At 44.0% G+C, this 14,026-nt stretch overlaps 29 non-coding genes and 3 pseudogenes across 29 annotated transcripts in view; all 32 read right to left on the bottom strand.

Moving 5' to 3' along the window:
- Nucleotides 1-177: 177 nt before the first annotated feature.
- LOC137972258 (5S ribosomal RNA) lies at nt 178-296 on the bottom strand. The gene has a single exon (XR_011117089.1). It is a non-coding gene; the product is annotated as a 5S ribosomal RNA (ribosomal RNA).
- Nucleotides 297-622: 326 nt separating this feature from the next.
- On the bottom strand, nt 623-741 carry LOC137972257 (5S ribosomal RNA). Its single transcript, XR_011117088.1, has one exon. It is a non-coding gene; the product is annotated as a 5S ribosomal RNA (ribosomal RNA).
- A 326-nt stretch (nt 742-1,067) lies between these two features.
- Nucleotides 1,068-1,186, bottom strand: LOC137972256 (5S ribosomal RNA). Its single transcript, XR_011117087.1, has one exon. It is a non-coding gene; the product is annotated as a 5S ribosomal RNA (ribosomal RNA).
- Nucleotides 1,187-1,512: 326 nt separating this feature from the next.
- On the bottom strand, nt 1,513-1,630 carry LOC137972219 (5S ribosomal RNA; annotated as a pseudogene).
- Nucleotides 1,631-1,956: 326 nt separating this feature from the next.
- On the bottom strand, nt 1,957-2,075 carry LOC137972225 (5S ribosomal RNA; annotated as a pseudogene).
- A 326-nt stretch (nt 2,076-2,401) lies between these two features.
- On the bottom strand, nt 2,402-2,519 carry LOC137972217 (5S ribosomal RNA; annotated as a pseudogene).
- Nucleotides 2,520-2,845: 326 nt separating this feature from the next.
- On the bottom strand, nt 2,846-2,964 carry LOC137972255 (5S ribosomal RNA). The gene has a single exon (XR_011117086.1). It is a non-coding gene; the product is annotated as a 5S ribosomal RNA (ribosomal RNA).
- A 326-nt stretch (nt 2,965-3,290) lies between these two features.
- Nucleotides 3,291-3,409, bottom strand: LOC137972254 (5S ribosomal RNA). The gene has a single exon (XR_011117085.1). It is a non-coding gene; the product is annotated as a 5S ribosomal RNA (ribosomal RNA).
- A 326-nt stretch (nt 3,410-3,735) lies between these two features.
- LOC137972253 (5S ribosomal RNA) lies at nt 3,736-3,854 on the bottom strand. The gene has a single exon (XR_011117084.1). It is a non-coding gene; the product is annotated as a 5S ribosomal RNA (ribosomal RNA).
- A 326-nt stretch (nt 3,855-4,180) lies between these two features.
- Nucleotides 4,181-4,299, bottom strand: LOC137972252 (5S ribosomal RNA). The gene has a single exon (XR_011117083.1). It is a non-coding gene; the product is annotated as a 5S ribosomal RNA (ribosomal RNA).
- Nucleotides 4,300-4,625: 326 nt separating this feature from the next.
- Nucleotides 4,626-4,744, bottom strand: LOC137972251 (5S ribosomal RNA). Its single transcript, XR_011117082.1, has one exon. It is a non-coding gene; the product is annotated as a 5S ribosomal RNA (ribosomal RNA).
- Nucleotides 4,745-5,070: 326 nt separating this feature from the next.
- On the bottom strand, nt 5,071-5,189 carry LOC137972249 (5S ribosomal RNA). The gene has a single exon (XR_011117080.1). It is a non-coding gene; the product is annotated as a 5S ribosomal RNA (ribosomal RNA).
- Nucleotides 5,190-5,515: 326 nt separating this feature from the next.
- Nucleotides 5,516-5,634, bottom strand: LOC137972248 (5S ribosomal RNA). Its single transcript, XR_011117079.1, has one exon. It is a non-coding gene; the product is annotated as a 5S ribosomal RNA (ribosomal RNA).
- Nucleotides 5,635-5,960: 326 nt separating this feature from the next.
- On the bottom strand, nt 5,961-6,079 carry LOC137972246 (5S ribosomal RNA). Its single transcript, XR_011117078.1, has one exon. It is a non-coding gene; the product is annotated as a 5S ribosomal RNA (ribosomal RNA).
- A 326-nt stretch (nt 6,080-6,405) lies between these two features.
- LOC137972245 (5S ribosomal RNA) lies at nt 6,406-6,524 on the bottom strand. The gene has a single exon (XR_011117077.1). It is a non-coding gene; the product is annotated as a 5S ribosomal RNA (ribosomal RNA).
- A 326-nt stretch (nt 6,525-6,850) lies between these two features.
- On the bottom strand, nt 6,851-6,969 carry LOC137972244 (5S ribosomal RNA). Its single transcript, XR_011117076.1, has one exon. It is a non-coding gene; the product is annotated as a 5S ribosomal RNA (ribosomal RNA).
- A 326-nt stretch (nt 6,970-7,295) lies between these two features.
- LOC137972243 (5S ribosomal RNA) lies at nt 7,296-7,414 on the bottom strand. Its single transcript, XR_011117075.1, has one exon. It is a non-coding gene; the product is annotated as a 5S ribosomal RNA (ribosomal RNA).
- Nucleotides 7,415-7,740: 326 nt separating this feature from the next.
- LOC137972242 (5S ribosomal RNA) lies at nt 7,741-7,859 on the bottom strand. Its single transcript, XR_011117074.1, has one exon. It is a non-coding gene; the product is annotated as a 5S ribosomal RNA (ribosomal RNA).
- A 326-nt stretch (nt 7,860-8,185) lies between these two features.
- LOC137972241 (5S ribosomal RNA) lies at nt 8,186-8,304 on the bottom strand. Its single transcript, XR_011117073.1, has one exon. It is a non-coding gene; the product is annotated as a 5S ribosomal RNA (ribosomal RNA).
- Nucleotides 8,305-8,630: 326 nt separating this feature from the next.
- On the bottom strand, nt 8,631-8,749 carry LOC137972240 (5S ribosomal RNA). The gene has a single exon (XR_011117072.1). It is a non-coding gene; the product is annotated as a 5S ribosomal RNA (ribosomal RNA).
- A 326-nt stretch (nt 8,750-9,075) lies between these two features.
- Nucleotides 9,076-9,194, bottom strand: LOC137972239 (5S ribosomal RNA). The gene has a single exon (XR_011117071.1). It is a non-coding gene; the product is annotated as a 5S ribosomal RNA (ribosomal RNA).
- A 326-nt stretch (nt 9,195-9,520) lies between these two features.
- LOC137972237 (5S ribosomal RNA) lies at nt 9,521-9,639 on the bottom strand. The gene has a single exon (XR_011117069.1). It is a non-coding gene; the product is annotated as a 5S ribosomal RNA (ribosomal RNA).
- A 326-nt stretch (nt 9,640-9,965) lies between these two features.
- On the bottom strand, nt 9,966-10,084 carry LOC137972236 (5S ribosomal RNA). Its single transcript, XR_011117068.1, has one exon. It is a non-coding gene; the product is annotated as a 5S ribosomal RNA (ribosomal RNA).
- Nucleotides 10,085-10,410: 326 nt separating this feature from the next.
- LOC137972235 (5S ribosomal RNA) lies at nt 10,411-10,529 on the bottom strand. Its single transcript, XR_011117067.1, has one exon. It is a non-coding gene; the product is annotated as a 5S ribosomal RNA (ribosomal RNA).
- A 326-nt stretch (nt 10,530-10,855) lies between these two features.
- On the bottom strand, nt 10,856-10,974 carry LOC137972234 (5S ribosomal RNA). Its single transcript, XR_011117066.1, has one exon. It is a non-coding gene; the product is annotated as a 5S ribosomal RNA (ribosomal RNA).
- A 326-nt stretch (nt 10,975-11,300) lies between these two features.
- LOC137972233 (5S ribosomal RNA) lies at nt 11,301-11,419 on the bottom strand. Its single transcript, XR_011117065.1, has one exon. It is a non-coding gene; the product is annotated as a 5S ribosomal RNA (ribosomal RNA).
- A 326-nt stretch (nt 11,420-11,745) lies between these two features.
- LOC137972232 (5S ribosomal RNA) lies at nt 11,746-11,864 on the bottom strand. The gene has a single exon (XR_011117064.1). It is a non-coding gene; the product is annotated as a 5S ribosomal RNA (ribosomal RNA).
- A 326-nt stretch (nt 11,865-12,190) lies between these two features.
- Nucleotides 12,191-12,309, bottom strand: LOC137972230 (5S ribosomal RNA). The gene has a single exon (XR_011117063.1). It is a non-coding gene; the product is annotated as a 5S ribosomal RNA (ribosomal RNA).
- Nucleotides 12,310-12,635: 326 nt separating this feature from the next.
- LOC137972229 (5S ribosomal RNA) lies at nt 12,636-12,754 on the bottom strand. Its single transcript, XR_011117062.1, has one exon. It is a non-coding gene; the product is annotated as a 5S ribosomal RNA (ribosomal RNA).
- Nucleotides 12,755-13,080: 326 nt separating this feature from the next.
- Nucleotides 13,081-13,199, bottom strand: LOC137972218 (5S ribosomal RNA). Its single transcript, XR_011117061.1, has one exon. It is a non-coding gene; the product is annotated as a 5S ribosomal RNA (ribosomal RNA).
- Nucleotides 13,200-13,525: 326 nt separating this feature from the next.
- Nucleotides 13,526-13,644, bottom strand: LOC137972207 (5S ribosomal RNA). The gene has a single exon (XR_011117052.1). It is a non-coding gene; the product is annotated as a 5S ribosomal RNA (ribosomal RNA).
- A 326-nt stretch (nt 13,645-13,970) lies between these two features.
- Nucleotides 13,971-14,026, bottom strand: part of LOC137972273 (5S ribosomal RNA) — a 119-nt gene continuing 63 nt past the window's right edge. Inside the window, exon 1 of the ribosomal RNA XR_011117103.1 lies at nt 13,971-14,026. This exon is cut by the window's right edge and continues 63 nt beyond it. This is a non-coding gene — a ribosomal RNA (5S ribosomal RNA).

The raw sequence follows: 14,026 nt of genomic DNA, 5'->3' as shown, positions 1-14,026 counted from the left end.
CAACATCCGGGACTCGAGTAAACAAAGCTTTTCCCCGATTCGATTCCATGGAATGTCATTTTCTAAAGCTTGAATTGTGACGACAAGTTTTACAAGCGCGCGTGCTAATTAGCTCAATGCCCACAGAAAACCAAAGTAAAACAAGTCATATAACGACAAAATGTAGAGTCAAATAGAAGTCTACAACACGAGATATTCCCAAGCGGTCTCCCGTCGAAGTACTACTCTCGCCCTACAGGATTTGACTACGGGGATCGGACGAGACCCGGTTTTTTGCCTGTGGTATGGTCGTAGACGGAAGAAAGCCCGTTCTTGTTGTGTGTTTTGAGCGGGCAAGTTGAACTGAGCAAATAACTGTTTCCTCTGTGATGGTTCTTTAACCCTTCACCGGCAATGGCATTGGTAAAATGCAGAGAGTTAATGTTTCCCGTTCAAAAATTCCTTTCAACATCCGGGACTCGAGTAAACAAAGCTTTTCCCCGATTCGATTCCATGGAATGTCATTTGCTAAAGCTTGAATTGTGACGACAAGTTTTACAAGCGCGCGTGCTAATTAGCTCAATGCCCACAGAAAACCAAAGTAAAACAAGTCATATAACGACAAAATGTAGAGTCAAATAGAAGTCTACAACACGAGATATTCCCAAGCGGTCTCCCGTCGAAGTACTACTCTCGCCCTACAGGATTTGACTACGGGGATCGGACGAGACCCGGTTTTTTGCCTGTGGTATGGTCGTAGACGGAAGAAAGCCCGTTCTTGTTGTGTGTTTTGAGCGGGCAAGTTGAACTGAGCAAATAACTGTTTCCTCTGTGATGGTTCTTTAACCCTTCACCGGCAATGGCATTGGTAAAATGCAGAGAGTTAATGTTTCCCGTTCAAAAATTCCTTTCAACATCCGGGACTCGAGTAAACAAAGCTTTTCCTCGATTCGATTCCATGGAATGTCATTTGCTAAAGCTTGAATTGTGACGACAAGTTTTACAAGCGCGCGTGCTAATTAGCTCAATGCCCACAGAAAACCAAAGTAAAACAAGTCATATAACGACAAAATGTAGAGTCAAATAGAAGTCTACAACACGAGATATTCCCAAGCGGTCTCCCGTCGAAGTACTACTCTCGCCCTACAGGATTTGACTACGGGGATCGGACGAGACCCGGTTTTTTGCCTGTGGTATGGTCGTAGACGGAAGAAAGCCCGTTCTTGTTGTGTGTTTTGAGCGGGCAAGTTGAACTGAGCAAATAACTGTTTCCTCTGTGATGGTTCTTTAACCCTTCACCGGCAATGGCATTGGTAAAATGCAGAGAGTTAATGTTTCCCGTTCAAAAATTCCTTTCAACATCCGGGACTCGAGTAAACAAAGCTTTTCCTCGATTCGATTCCATGGAATGTCATTTGCTAAAGCTTGAATTGTGACGACAAGTTTTACAAGCGCGCGTGCTAATTAGCTCAATGCCCACAGAAAACCAAAGTAAAACAAGTCATATAACGACAAAATGTAGAGTCAAATAGAAGTCTACAACACGAGATATTCCCAAGCGGTCTCCCGTCGAAGTACTACTCTCGCCCTACAGGATTTGACTACGGGGATCGGACGAGACCCGTTTTGTGCCTGTGGTATGGTCGTAGACGGAAGAAAGCCCGTTCTTGTTGTGTGTTTTGAGCGGGCAAGTTGAACTGAGCAAATAACTGTTTCCTCTGTGATGGTTCTTTAACCCTTCACCGGCAATGGCATTGGTAAAATGCAGAGAGTTAATGTTTCCCGTTCAAAAATTCCTTTCAACATCCGGGACTCGAGTAAACAAAGCTTTTCCTCGATTCGATTCCATGGAATGTCATTTGCTAAAGCTTGAATTGTGACGACAAGTTTTACAAGCGCGCGTGCTAATTAGCTCAATGCCCACAGAAAACCAAAGTAAAACAAGTCATATAACGACAAAATGTAGAGTCAAATAGAAGTCTACAACACGAGATATTCCCAAGCGGTCTCCCGTCGAAGTACTACTCTCGCCCTACAGGATTTGACTACGGGGATCGGACGATACACGTATTTTTGCCTGTGGTATGGTCGTAGACGGAAGAAAGCCCGTTCTTGTTGTGTGTTTTGAGCGGGCAAGTTGAACTGAGCAAATAACTGTTTCCTCTGTGATGGTTCTTTAACCCTTCACCGGCAATGGCATTGGTAAAATGCAGAGAGTTAATGTTTCCCGTTCAAAAATTCCTTTCAACATCCGGGACTCGAGTAAACAAAGCTTTTCCTCGATTCGATTCCATGGAATGTCATTTGCTAAAGCTTGAATTGTGACGACAAGTTTTACAAGCGCGCGTGCTAATTAGCTCAATGCCCACAGAAAACCAAAGTAAAACAAGTCATATAACGACAAAATGTAGAGTCAAATAGAAGTCTACAACACGAGATATTCCCAAGCGGTCTCCCGTCGAAGTACTACTCTCGCCCTACAGGATTTGACTACGGGGATCGGACGAGACCCGGTTTTTGCCTGTGGTATGGTCGTAGACGGAAGAAAGCCCGTTCTTGTTGTGTGTTTTGAGCGGGCAAGTTGAACTGAGCAAATAACTGTTTCCTCTGTGATGGTTCTTTAACCCTTCACCGGCAATGGCATTGGTAAAATGCAGAGAGTTAATGTTTCCCGTTCAAAAATTCCTTTCAACATCCGGGACTCGAGTAAACAAAGCTTTTCCTCGATTCGATTCCATGGAATGTCATTTGCTAAAGCTTGAATTGTGACGACAAGTTTTACAAGCGCGCGTGCTAATTAGCTCAATGCCCACAGAAAACCAAAGTAAAACAAGTCATATAACGACAAAATGTAGAGTCAAATAGAAGTCTACAACACGAGATATTCCCAAGCGGTCTCCCGTCGAAGTACTACTCTCGCCCTACAGGATTTGACTACGGGGATCGGACGAGACCCGGTTTTTTGCCTGTGGTATGGTCGTAGACGGAAGAAAGCCCGTTCTTGTTGTGTGTTTTGAGCGGGCAAGTTGAACTGAGCAAATAACTGTTTCCTCTGTGATGGTTCTTTAACCCTTCACCGGCAATGGCATTGGTAAAATGCAGAGAGTTAATGTTTCCCGTTCAAAAATTCCTTTCAACATCCGGGACTCGAGTAAACAAAGCTTTTCCTCGATTCGATTCCATGGAATGTCATTTGCTAAAGCTTGAATTGTGACGACAAGTTTTACAAGCGCGCGTGCTAATTAGCTCAATGCCCACAGAAAACCAAAGTAAAACAAGTCATATAACGACAAAATGTAGAGTCAAATAGAAGTCTACAACACGAGATATTCCCAAGCGGTCTCCCGTCGAAGTACTACTCTCGCCCTACAGGATTTGACTACGGGGATCGGACGAGACCCGGTTTTTTGCCTGTGGTATGGTCGTAGACGGAAGAAAGCCCGTTCTTGTTGTGTGTTTTGAGCGGGCAAGTTGAACTGAGCAAATAACTGTTTCCTCTGTGATGGTTCTTTAACCCTTCACCGGCAATGGCATTGGTAAAATGCAGAGAGTTAATGTTTCCCGTTCAAAAATTCCTTTCAACATCCGGGACTCGAGTAAACAAAGCTTTTCCTCGATTCGATTCCATGGAATGTCATTTGCTAAAGCTTGAATTGTGACGACAAGTTTTACAAGCGCGCGTGCTAATTAGCTCAATGCCCACAAAAAACCAAAGTAAAACAAGTCATATAACGACAAAATGTAGAGTCAAATAGAAGTCTACAACACGAGATATTCCCAAGCGGTCTCCCGTCGAAGTACTACTCTCGCCCTACAGGATTTGACTACGGGGATCGGACGAGACCCGGTTTTTTGCCTGTGGTATGGTCGTAGACGGAAGAAAGCCCGTTCTTGTTGTGTGTTTTGAGCGGGCAAGTTGAACTGAGCAAATAACTGTTTCCTCTGTGATGGTTCTTTAACCCTTCACCGGCAATGGCATTGGTAAAATGCAGAGAGTTAATGTTTCCCGTTCAAAAATTCCTTTCAACATCCGGGACTCGAGTAAACAAAGCTTTTCCTCGATTCGATTCCATGGAATGTCATTTGCTAAAGCTTGAATTGTGACGACAAGTTTTACAAGCGCGCGTGCTAATTAGCTCAATGCCCACAGAAAACCAAAGTAAAACAAGTCATATAACGACAAAATGTAGAGTCAAATAGAAGTCTACAACACGAGATATTCCCAAGCGGTCTCCCGTCGAAGTACTACTCTCGCCCTACAGGATTTGACTACGGGGATCGGACGAGACCCGGTTTTTTGCCTGTGGTATGGTCGTAGACGGAAGAAAGCCCGTTCTTGTTGTGTGTTTTGAGCGGGCAAGTTGAACTGAGCAAATAACTGTTTCCTCTGTGATGGTTCTTTAACCCTTCACCGGCAATGGCATTGGTAAAATGCAGAGAGTTAATGTTTCCCGTTCAAAAATTCCTTTCAACATCCGGGACTCGAGTAAACAAAGCTTTTCCTCGATTCGATTCCATGGAATGTCATTTGCTAAAGCTTGAATTGTGACGACAAGTTTTACAAGCGCGCGTGCTAATTAGCTCAATGCCCACAGAAAACCAAAGTAAAACAAGTCATATAACGACAAAATGTAGAGTCAAATAGAAGTCTACAACACGAGATATTCCCAAGCGGTCTCCCGTCGAAGTACTACTCTCGCCCTACAGGATTTGACTACGGGGATCGGACGAGACCCGGTTTTTTGCCTGTGGTATGGTCGTAGACGGAAGAAAGCCCGTTCTTGTTGTGTGTTTTGAGCGGGCAAGTTGAACTGAGCAAATAACTGTTTCCTCTGTGATGGTTCTTTAACCCTTCACCGGCAATGGCATTGGTAAAATGCAGAGAGTTAATGTTTCCCGTTCAAAAATTCCTTTCAACATCCGGGACTCGAGTAAACAAAGCTTTTCCTCGATTCGATTCCATGGAATGTCATTTGCTAAAGCTTGAATTGTGACGACAAGTTTTACAAGCGCGCGTGCTAATTAGCTCAATGCCCACAGAAAACCAAAGTAAAACAAGTCATATAACGACAAAATGTAGAGTCAAATAGAAGTCTACAACACGAGATATTCCCAAGCGGTCTCCCGTCGAAGTACTACTCTCGCCCTACAGGATTTGACTACGGGGATCGGACGAGACCCGGTTTTTTGCCTGTGGTATGGTCGTAGACGGAAGAAAGCCCGTTTTTGTTGTGTGTTTTGAGCGGGCAAGTTGAACTGAGCAAATAACTGTTTCCTCTGTGATGGTTCTTTAACCCTTCACCGGCAATGGCATTGGTAAAATGCAGAGAGTTAATGTTTCCCGTTCAAAAATTCCTTTCAACATCCGGGACTCGAGTAAACAAAGCTTTTCCTCGATTCGATTCCATGGAATGTCATTTGCTAAAGCTTGAATTGTGACGACAAGTTTTACAAGCGCGCGTGCTAATTAGCTCAATGCCCACAGAAAACCAAAGTAAAACAAGTCATATAACGACAAAATGTAGAGTCAAATAGAAGTCTACAACACGAGATATTCCCAAGCGGTCTCCCGTCGAAGTACTACTCTCGCCCTACAGGATTTGACTACGGGGATCGGACGAGACCCGGTTTTTTGCCTGTGGTATGGTCGTAGACGGAAGAAAGCCCGTTCTTGTTGTGTGTTTTGAGCGGGCAAGTTGAACTGAGCAAATAACTGTTTCCTCTGTGATGGTTCTTTAACCCTTCACCGGCAATGGCATTGGTAAAATGCAGAGAGTTAATGTTTCCCGTTCAAAAATTCCTTTCAACATCCGGGACTCGAGTAAACAAAGCTTTTCCTCGATTCGATTCCATGGAATGTCATTTGCTAAAGCTTGAATTGTGACGACAAGTTTTACAAGCGCGCGTGCTAATTAGCTCAATGCCCACAGAAAACCAAAGTAAAACAAGTCATATAACGACAAAATGTAGAGTCAAATAGAAGTCTACAACACGAGATATTCCCAAGCGGTCTCCCGTCGAAGTACTACTCTCGCCCTACAGGATTTGACTACGGGGATCGGACGAGACCCGGTTTTTTGCCTGTGGTATGGTCGTAGACGGAAGAAAGCCCGTTCTTGTTGTGTGTTTTGAGCGGGCAAGTTGAACTGAGCAAATAACTGTTTCCTCTGTGATGGTTCTTTAACCCTTCACCGGCAATGGCATTGGTAAAATGCAGAGAGTTAATGTTTCCCGTTCAAAAATTCCTTTCAACATCCGGGACTCGAGTAAACAAAGCTTTTCCTCGATTCGATTCCATGGAATGTCATTTGCTAAAGCTTGAATTGTGACGACAAGTTTTACAAGCGCGCGTGCTAATTAGCTCAATGCCCACAGAAAACCAAAGTAAAACAAGTCATATAACGACAAAATGTAGAGTCAAATAGAAGTCTACAACACGAGATATTCCCAAGCGGTCTCCCGTCGAAGTACTACTCTCGCCCTACAGGATTTGACTACGGGGATCGGACGAGACCCGGTTTTTTGCCTGTGGTATGGTCGTAGACGGAAGAAAGCCCGTTCTTGTTGTGTGTTTTGAGCGGGCAAGTTGAACTGAGCAAATAACTGTTTCCTCTGTGATGGTTCTTTAACCCTTCACCGGCAATGGCATTGGTAAAATGCAGAGAGTTAATGTTTCCCGTTCAAAAATTCCTTTCAACATCCGGGACTCGAGTAAACAAAGCTTTTCCTCGATTCGATTCCATGGAATGTCATTTGCTAAAGCTTGAATTGTGACGACAAGTTTTACAAGCGCGCGTGCTAATTAGCTCAATGCCCACAGAAAACCAAAGTAAAACAAGTCATATAACGACAAAATGTAGAGTCAAATAGAAGTCTACAACACGAGATATTCCCAAGCGGTCTCCCGTCGAAGTACTACTCTCGCCCTACAGGATTTGACTACGGGGATCGGACGAGACCCGGTTTTTTGCCTGTGGTATGGTCGTAGACGGAAGAAAGCCCGTTCTTGTTGTGTGTTTTGAGCGGGCAAGTTGAACTGAGCAAATAACTGTTTCCTCTGTGATGGTTCTTTAACCCTTCACCGGCAATGGCATTGGTAAAATGCAGAGAGTTAATGTTTCCCGTTCAAAAATTCCTTTCAACATCCGGGACTCGAGTAAACAAAGCTTTTCCTCGATTCGATTCCATGGAATGTCATTTGCTAAAGCTTGAATTGTGACGACAAGTTTTACAAGCGCGCGTGCTAATTAGCTCAATGCCCACAGAAAACCAAAGTAAAACAAGTCATATAACGACAAAATGTAGAGTCAAATAGAAGTCTACAACACGAGATATTCCCAAGCGGTCTCCCGTCGAAGTACTACTCTCGCCCTACAGGATTTGACTACGGGGATCGGACGAGACCCGGTTTTTTGCCTGTGGTATGGTCGTAGACGGAAGAAAGCCCGTTCTTGTTGTGTGTTTTGAGCGGGCAAGTTGAACTGAGCAAATAACTGTTTCCTCTGTGATGGTTCTTTAACCCTTCACCGGCAATGGCATTGGTAAAATGCAGAGAGTTAATGTTTCCCGTTCAAAAATTCCTTTCAACATCCGGGACTCGAGTAAACAAAGCTTTTCCTCGATTCGATTCCATGGAATGTCATTTGCTAAAGCTTGAATTGTGACGACAAGTTTTACAAGCGCGCGTGCTAATTAGCTCAATGCCCACAGAAAACCAAAGTAAAACAAGTCATATAACGACAAAATGTAGAGTCAAATAGAAGTCTACAACACGAGATATTCCCAAGCGGTCTCCCGTCGAAGTACTACTCTCGCCCTACAGGATTTGACTACGGGGATCGGACGAGACCCGGTTTTTTGCCTGTGGTATGGTCGTAGACGGAAGAAAGCCCGTTCTTGTTGTGTGTTTTGAGCGGGCAAGTTGAACTGAGCAAATAACTGTTTCCTCTGTGATGGTTCTTTAACCCTTCACCGGCAATGGCATTGGTAAAATGCAGAGAGTTAATGTTTCCCGTTCAAAAATTCCTTTCAACATCCGGGACTCGAGTAAACAAAGCTTTTCCTCGATTCGATTCCATGGAATGTCATTTGCTAAAGCTTGAATTGTGACGACAAGTTTTACAAGCGCGCGTGCTAATTAGCTCAATGCCCACAGAAAACCAAAGTAAAACAAGTCATATAACGACAAAATGTAGAGTCAAATAGAAGTCTACAACACGAGATATTCCCAAGCGGTCTCCCGTCGAAGTACTACTCTCGCCCTACAGGATTTGACTACGGGGATCGGACGAGACCCGGTTTTTTGCCTGTGGTATGGTCGTAGACGGAAGAAAGCCCGTTCTTGTTGTGTGTTTTGAGCGGGCAAGTTGAACTGAGCAAATAACTGTTTCCTCTGTGATGGTTCTTTAACCCTTCACCGGCAATGGCATTGGTAAAATGCAGAGAGTTAATGTTTCCCGTTCAAAAATTCCTTTCAACATCCGGGACTCGAGTAAACAAAGCTTTTCCTCGATTCGATTCCATGGAATGTCATTTGCTAAAGCTTGAATTGTGACGACAAGTTTTACAAGCGCGCGTGCTAATTAGCTCAATGCCCACAGAAAACCAAAGTAAAACAAGTCATATAACGACAAAATGTAGAGTCAAATAGAAGTCTACAACACGAGATATTCCCAAGCGGTCTCCCGTCGAAGTACTACTCTCGCCCTACAGGATTTGACTACGGGGATCGGACGAGACCCGGTTTTTTGCCTGTGGTATGGTCGTAGACGGAAGAAAGCCCGTTCTTGTTGTGTGTTTTGAGCGGGCAAGTTGAACTGAGCAAATAACTGTTTCCTCTGTGATGGTTCTTTAACCCTTCACCGGCAATGGCATTGGTAAAATGCAGAGAGTTAATGTTTCCCGTTCAAAAATTCCTTTCAACATCCGGGACTCGAGTAAACAAAGCTTTTCCTCGATTCGATTCCATGGAATGTCATTTGCTAAAGCTTGAATTGTGACGACAAGTTTTACAAGCGCGCGTGCTAATTAGCTCAATGCCCACAGAAAACCAAAGTAAAACAAGTCATATAACGACAAAATGTAGAGTCAAATAGAAGTCTACAACACGAGATATTCCCAAGCGGTCTCCCGTCGAAGTACTACTCTCGCCCTACAGGATTTGACTACGGGGATCGGACGAGACCCGGTTTTTTGCCTGTGGTATGGTCGTAGACGGAAGAAAGCCCGTTCTTGTTGTGTGTTTTGAGCGGGCAAGTTGAACTGAGCAAATAACTGTTTCCTCTGTGATGGTTCTTTAACCCTTCACCGGCAATGGCATTGGTAAAATGCAGAGAGTTAATGTTTCCCGTTCAAAAATTCCTTTCAACATCCGGGACTCGAGTAAACAAAGCTTTTCCTCGATTCGATTCCATGGAATGTCATTTGCTAAAGCTTGAATTGTGACGACAAGTTTTACAAGCGCGCGTGCTAATTAGCTCAATGCCCACAGAAAACCAAAGTAAAACAAGTCATATAACGACAAAATGTAGAGTCAAATAGAAGTCTACAACACGAGATATTCCCAAGCGGTCTCCCGTCGAAGTACTACTCTCGCCCTACAGGATTTGACTACGGGGATCGGACGAGACCCGGTTTTTTGCCTGTGGTATGGTCGTAGACGGAAGAAAGCCCGTTCTTGTTGTGTGTTTTGAGCGGGCAAGTTGAACTGAGCAAATAACTGTTTCCTCTGTGATGGTTCTTTAACCCTTCACCGGCAATGGCATTGGTAAAATGCAGAGAGTTAATGTTTCCCGTTCAAAAATTCCTTTCAACATCCGGGACTCGAGTAAACAAAGCTTTTCCTCGATTCGATTCCATGGAATGTCATTTGCTAAAGCTTGAATTGTGACGACAAGTTTTACAAGCGCGCGTGCTAATTAGCTCAATGCCCACAGAAAACCAAAGTAAAACAAGTCATATAACGACAAAATGTAGAGTCAAATAGAAGTCTACAACACGAGATATTCCCAAGCGGTCTCCCGTCGAAGTACTACTCTCGCCCTACAGGATTTGACTACGGGGATCGGACGAGACCCGGTTTTTTGCCTGTGGTATGGTCGTAGACGGAAGAAAGCCCGTTCTTGTTGTGTGTTTTGAGCGGGCAAGTTGAACTGAGCAAATAACTGTTTCCTCTGTGATGGTTCTTTAACCCTTCACCGGCAATGGCATTGGTAAAATGCAGAGAGTTAATGTTTCCCGTTCAAAAATTCCTTTCAACATCCGGGACTCGAGTAAACAAAGCTTTTCCTCGATTCGATTCCATGGAATGTCATTTGCTAAAGCTTGAATTGTGACGACAAGTTTTACAAGCGCGCGTGCTAATTAGCTCAATGCCCACAGAAAACCAAAGTAAAACAAGTCATATAACGACAAAATGTAGAGTCAAATAGAAGTCTACAACACGAGATATTCCCAAGCGGTCTCCCGTCGAAGTACTACTCTCGCCCTACAGGATTTGACTACGGGGATCGGACGAGACCCGGTTTTTTGCCTGTGGTATGGTCGTAGACGGAAGAAAGCCCGTTCTTGTTGTGTGTTTTGAGCGGGCAAGTTGAACTGAGCAAATAACTGTTTCCTCTGTGATGGTTCTTTAACCCTTCACCGGCAATGGCATTGGTAAAATGCAGAGAGTTAATGTTTCCCGTTCAAAAATTCCTTTCAACATCCGGGACTCGAGTAAACAAAGCTTTTCCTCGATTCGATTCCATGGAATGTCATTTGCTAAAGCTTGAATTGTGACGACAAGTTTTACAAGCGCGCGTGCTAATTAGCTCAATGCCCACAGAAAACCAAAGTAAAACAAGTCATATAACGACAAAATGTAGAGTCAAATAGAAGTCTACAACACGAGATATTCCCAAGCGGTCTCCCGTCGAAGTACTACTCTCGCCCTACAGGATTTGACTACGGGGATCGGACGAGACCCGGTTTTTTGCCTGTGGTATGGTCGTAGACGGAAGAAAGCCCGTTCTTGTTGTGTGTTTTGAGCGGGCAAGTTGAACTGAGCAAATAACTGTTTCCTCTGTGATGGTTCTTTAACCCTTCACCGGCAATGGCATTGGTAAAATGCAGAGAGTTAATGTTTCCCGTTCAAAAATTCCTTTCAACATCCGGGACTCGAGTAAACAAAGCTTTTCCTCGATTCGATTCCATGGAATGTCATTTGCTAAAGCTTGAATTGTGACGACAAGTTTTACAAGCGCGCGTGCTAATTAGCTCAATGCCCACAGAAAACCAAAGTAAAACAAGTCATATAACGACAAAATGTAGAGTCAAATAGAAGTCTACAACACGAGATATTCCCAAGCGGTCTCCCGTCGAAGTACTACTCTCGCCCTACAGGATTTGACTACGGGGATCGGACGAGACCCGGTTTTTTGCCTGTGGTATGGTCGTAGACGGAAGAAAGCCCGTTCTTGTTGTGTGTTTTGAGCGGGCAAGTTGAACTGAGCAAATAACTGTTTCCTCTGTGATGGTTCTTTAACCCTTCACCGGCAATGGCATTGGTAAAATGCAGAGAGTTAATGTTTCCCGTTCAAAAATTCCTTTCAACATCCGGGACTCGAGTAAACAAAGCTTTTCCTCGATTCGATTCCATGGAATGTCATTTGCTAAAGCTTGAATTGTGACGACAAGTTTTACAAGCGCGCGTGCTAATTAGCTCAATGCCCACAGAAAACCAAAGTAAAACAAGTCATATAACGACAAAATGTAGAGTCAAATAGAAGTCTACAACACGAGATATTCCCAAGCGGTCTCCCGTCGAAGTACTACTCTCGCCCTACAGGATTTGACTACGGGGATCGGACGAGACCCGGTTTTTTGCCTGTGGTATGGTCGTAGACGGAAGAAAGCCCGTTCTTGTTGTGTGTTTTGAGCGGGCAAGTTGAACTGAGCAAATAACTGTTTCCTCTGTGATGGTTCTTTAACCCTTCACCGGCAATGGCATTGGTAAAATGCAGAGAGTTAATGTTTCCCGTTCAAAAATTCCTTTCAACATCCGGGACTCGAGTAAACAAAGCTTTTCCTCGATTCGATTCCATGGAATGTCATTTGCTAAAGCTTGAATTGTGACGACAAGTTTTACAAGCGCGCGTGCTAATTAGCTCAATGCCCACAGAAAACCAAAGTAAAACAAGTCATATAACGACAAAATGTAGAGTCAAATAGAAGTCTACAACACGAGATATTCCCAAGCGGTCTCCCGTCGAAGTACTACTCTCGCCCTACAGGATTTGACTACGGGGATCGGACGAGACCCGGTTTTTTGCCTGTGGTATGGTCGTAGACGGAAGAAAGCCCGTTCTTGTTGTGTGTTTTGAGCGGGCAAGTTGAACTGAGCAAATAACTGTTTCCTCTGTGATGGTTCTTTAACCCTTCACCGGCAATGGCATTGGTAAAATGCAGAGAGTTAATGTTTCCCGTTCAAAAATTCCTTTCAACATCCGGGACTCGAGTAAACAAAGCTTTTCCTCGATTCGATTCCATGGAATGTCATTTGCTAAAGCTTGAATTGTGACGACAAGTTTTACAAGCGCGCGTGCTAATTAGCTCAATGCCCACAGAAAACCAAAGTAAAACAAGTCATATAACGACAAAATGTAGAGTCAAATAGAAGTCTACAACACGAGATATTCCCAAGCGGTCTCCCGTCGAAGTACTACTCTCGCCCTACAGGATTTGACTACGGGGATCGGACGAGACCCGGTTTTTTGCCTGTGGTATGGTCGTAGACGGAAGAAAGCCCGTTCTTGTTGTGTGTTTTGAGCGGGCAAGTTGAACTGAGCAAATAACTGTTTCCTCTGTGATGGTTCTTTAACCCTTCACCGGCAATGGCATTGGTAAAATGCAGAGAGTTAATGTTTCCCGTTCAAAAATTCCTTTCAACATCCGGGACTCGAGTAAACAAAGCTTTTCCTCGATTCGATTCCATGGAATGTCATTTGCTAAAGCTTGAATTGTGACGACAAGTTTTACAAGCGCGCGTGCTAATTAGCTCAATGCCCACAGAAAACCAAAGTAAAACAAGTCATATAACGACAAAATGTAGAGTCAAATAGAAGTCTACAACACGAGATATTCCCAAGCGGTCTCCCGTCGAAGTACTACTCTCGCCCTACAGGATTTGACTACGGGGATCGGACGAGACCCGGTTTTTTGCCTGTGGTATGGTCGTAGACGGAAGAAAGCCCGTTCTTGTTGTGTGTTTTGAGCGGGCAAGTTGAACTGAGCAAATAACTGTTTCCTCTGTGATGGTTCTTTAACCCTTCACCGGCAATGGCATTGGTAAAATGCAGAGAGTTAATGTTTCCCGTTCAAAAATTCCTTTCAACATCCGGGACTCGAGTAAACAAAGCTTTTCCTCGATTCGATTCCATGGAATGTCATTTGCTAAAGCTTGAATTGTGACGACAAGTTTTACAAGCGCGCGTGCTAATTAGCTCAATGCCCACAGAAAACCAAAGTAAAACAAGTCATATAACGACAAAATGTAGAGTCAAATAGAAGTCTACAACACGAGATATTCCCAAGCGGTCTCCCGTCGAAGTACTACTCTCGCCCTACAGGATTTGACTACGGGGATCGGACGAGACCCGGTTTTTTGCCTGTGGTATGGTCGTAGACGGAAGAAAGCCCGTTCTTGTTGTGTGTTTTGAGCGGGCAAGTTGAACTGAGCAAATAACTGTTTCCTCTGTGATGGTTCTTTAACCCTTCACCGGCAATGGCATTGGTAAAATGCAGAGAGTTAATGTTTCCCGTTCAAAAATTCCTTTCAACATCCGGGACTCGAGTAAACAAAGCTTTTCCTCGATTCGATTCCATGGAATGTCATTTGCTAAAGCTTGAATTGTGACGACAAGTTTTACAAGCGCGCGTGCTAATTAGCTCAATGCCCACAGAAAACCAAAGTAAAACAAGTCATATAACGACAAAATGTAGAGTCAAATAGAAGTCTACAACACGAGATATTCCCAAGCGGTCTCCCGTCGAAGTACTACTCTCGCCC

The sequence above is a fragment of the Montipora foliosa genome, chromosome 9 (assembly GCF_036669935.1).
Source record: "Montipora foliosa isolate CH-2021 chromosome 9, ASM3666993v2, whole genome shotgun sequence".
Classification (NCBI taxonomy): Eukaryota; Metazoa; Cnidaria; class Anthozoa; order Scleractinia; family Acroporidae; genus Montipora; species Montipora foliosa.
This window is presented reverse-complemented; position numbering and strand designations above follow the sequence as displayed.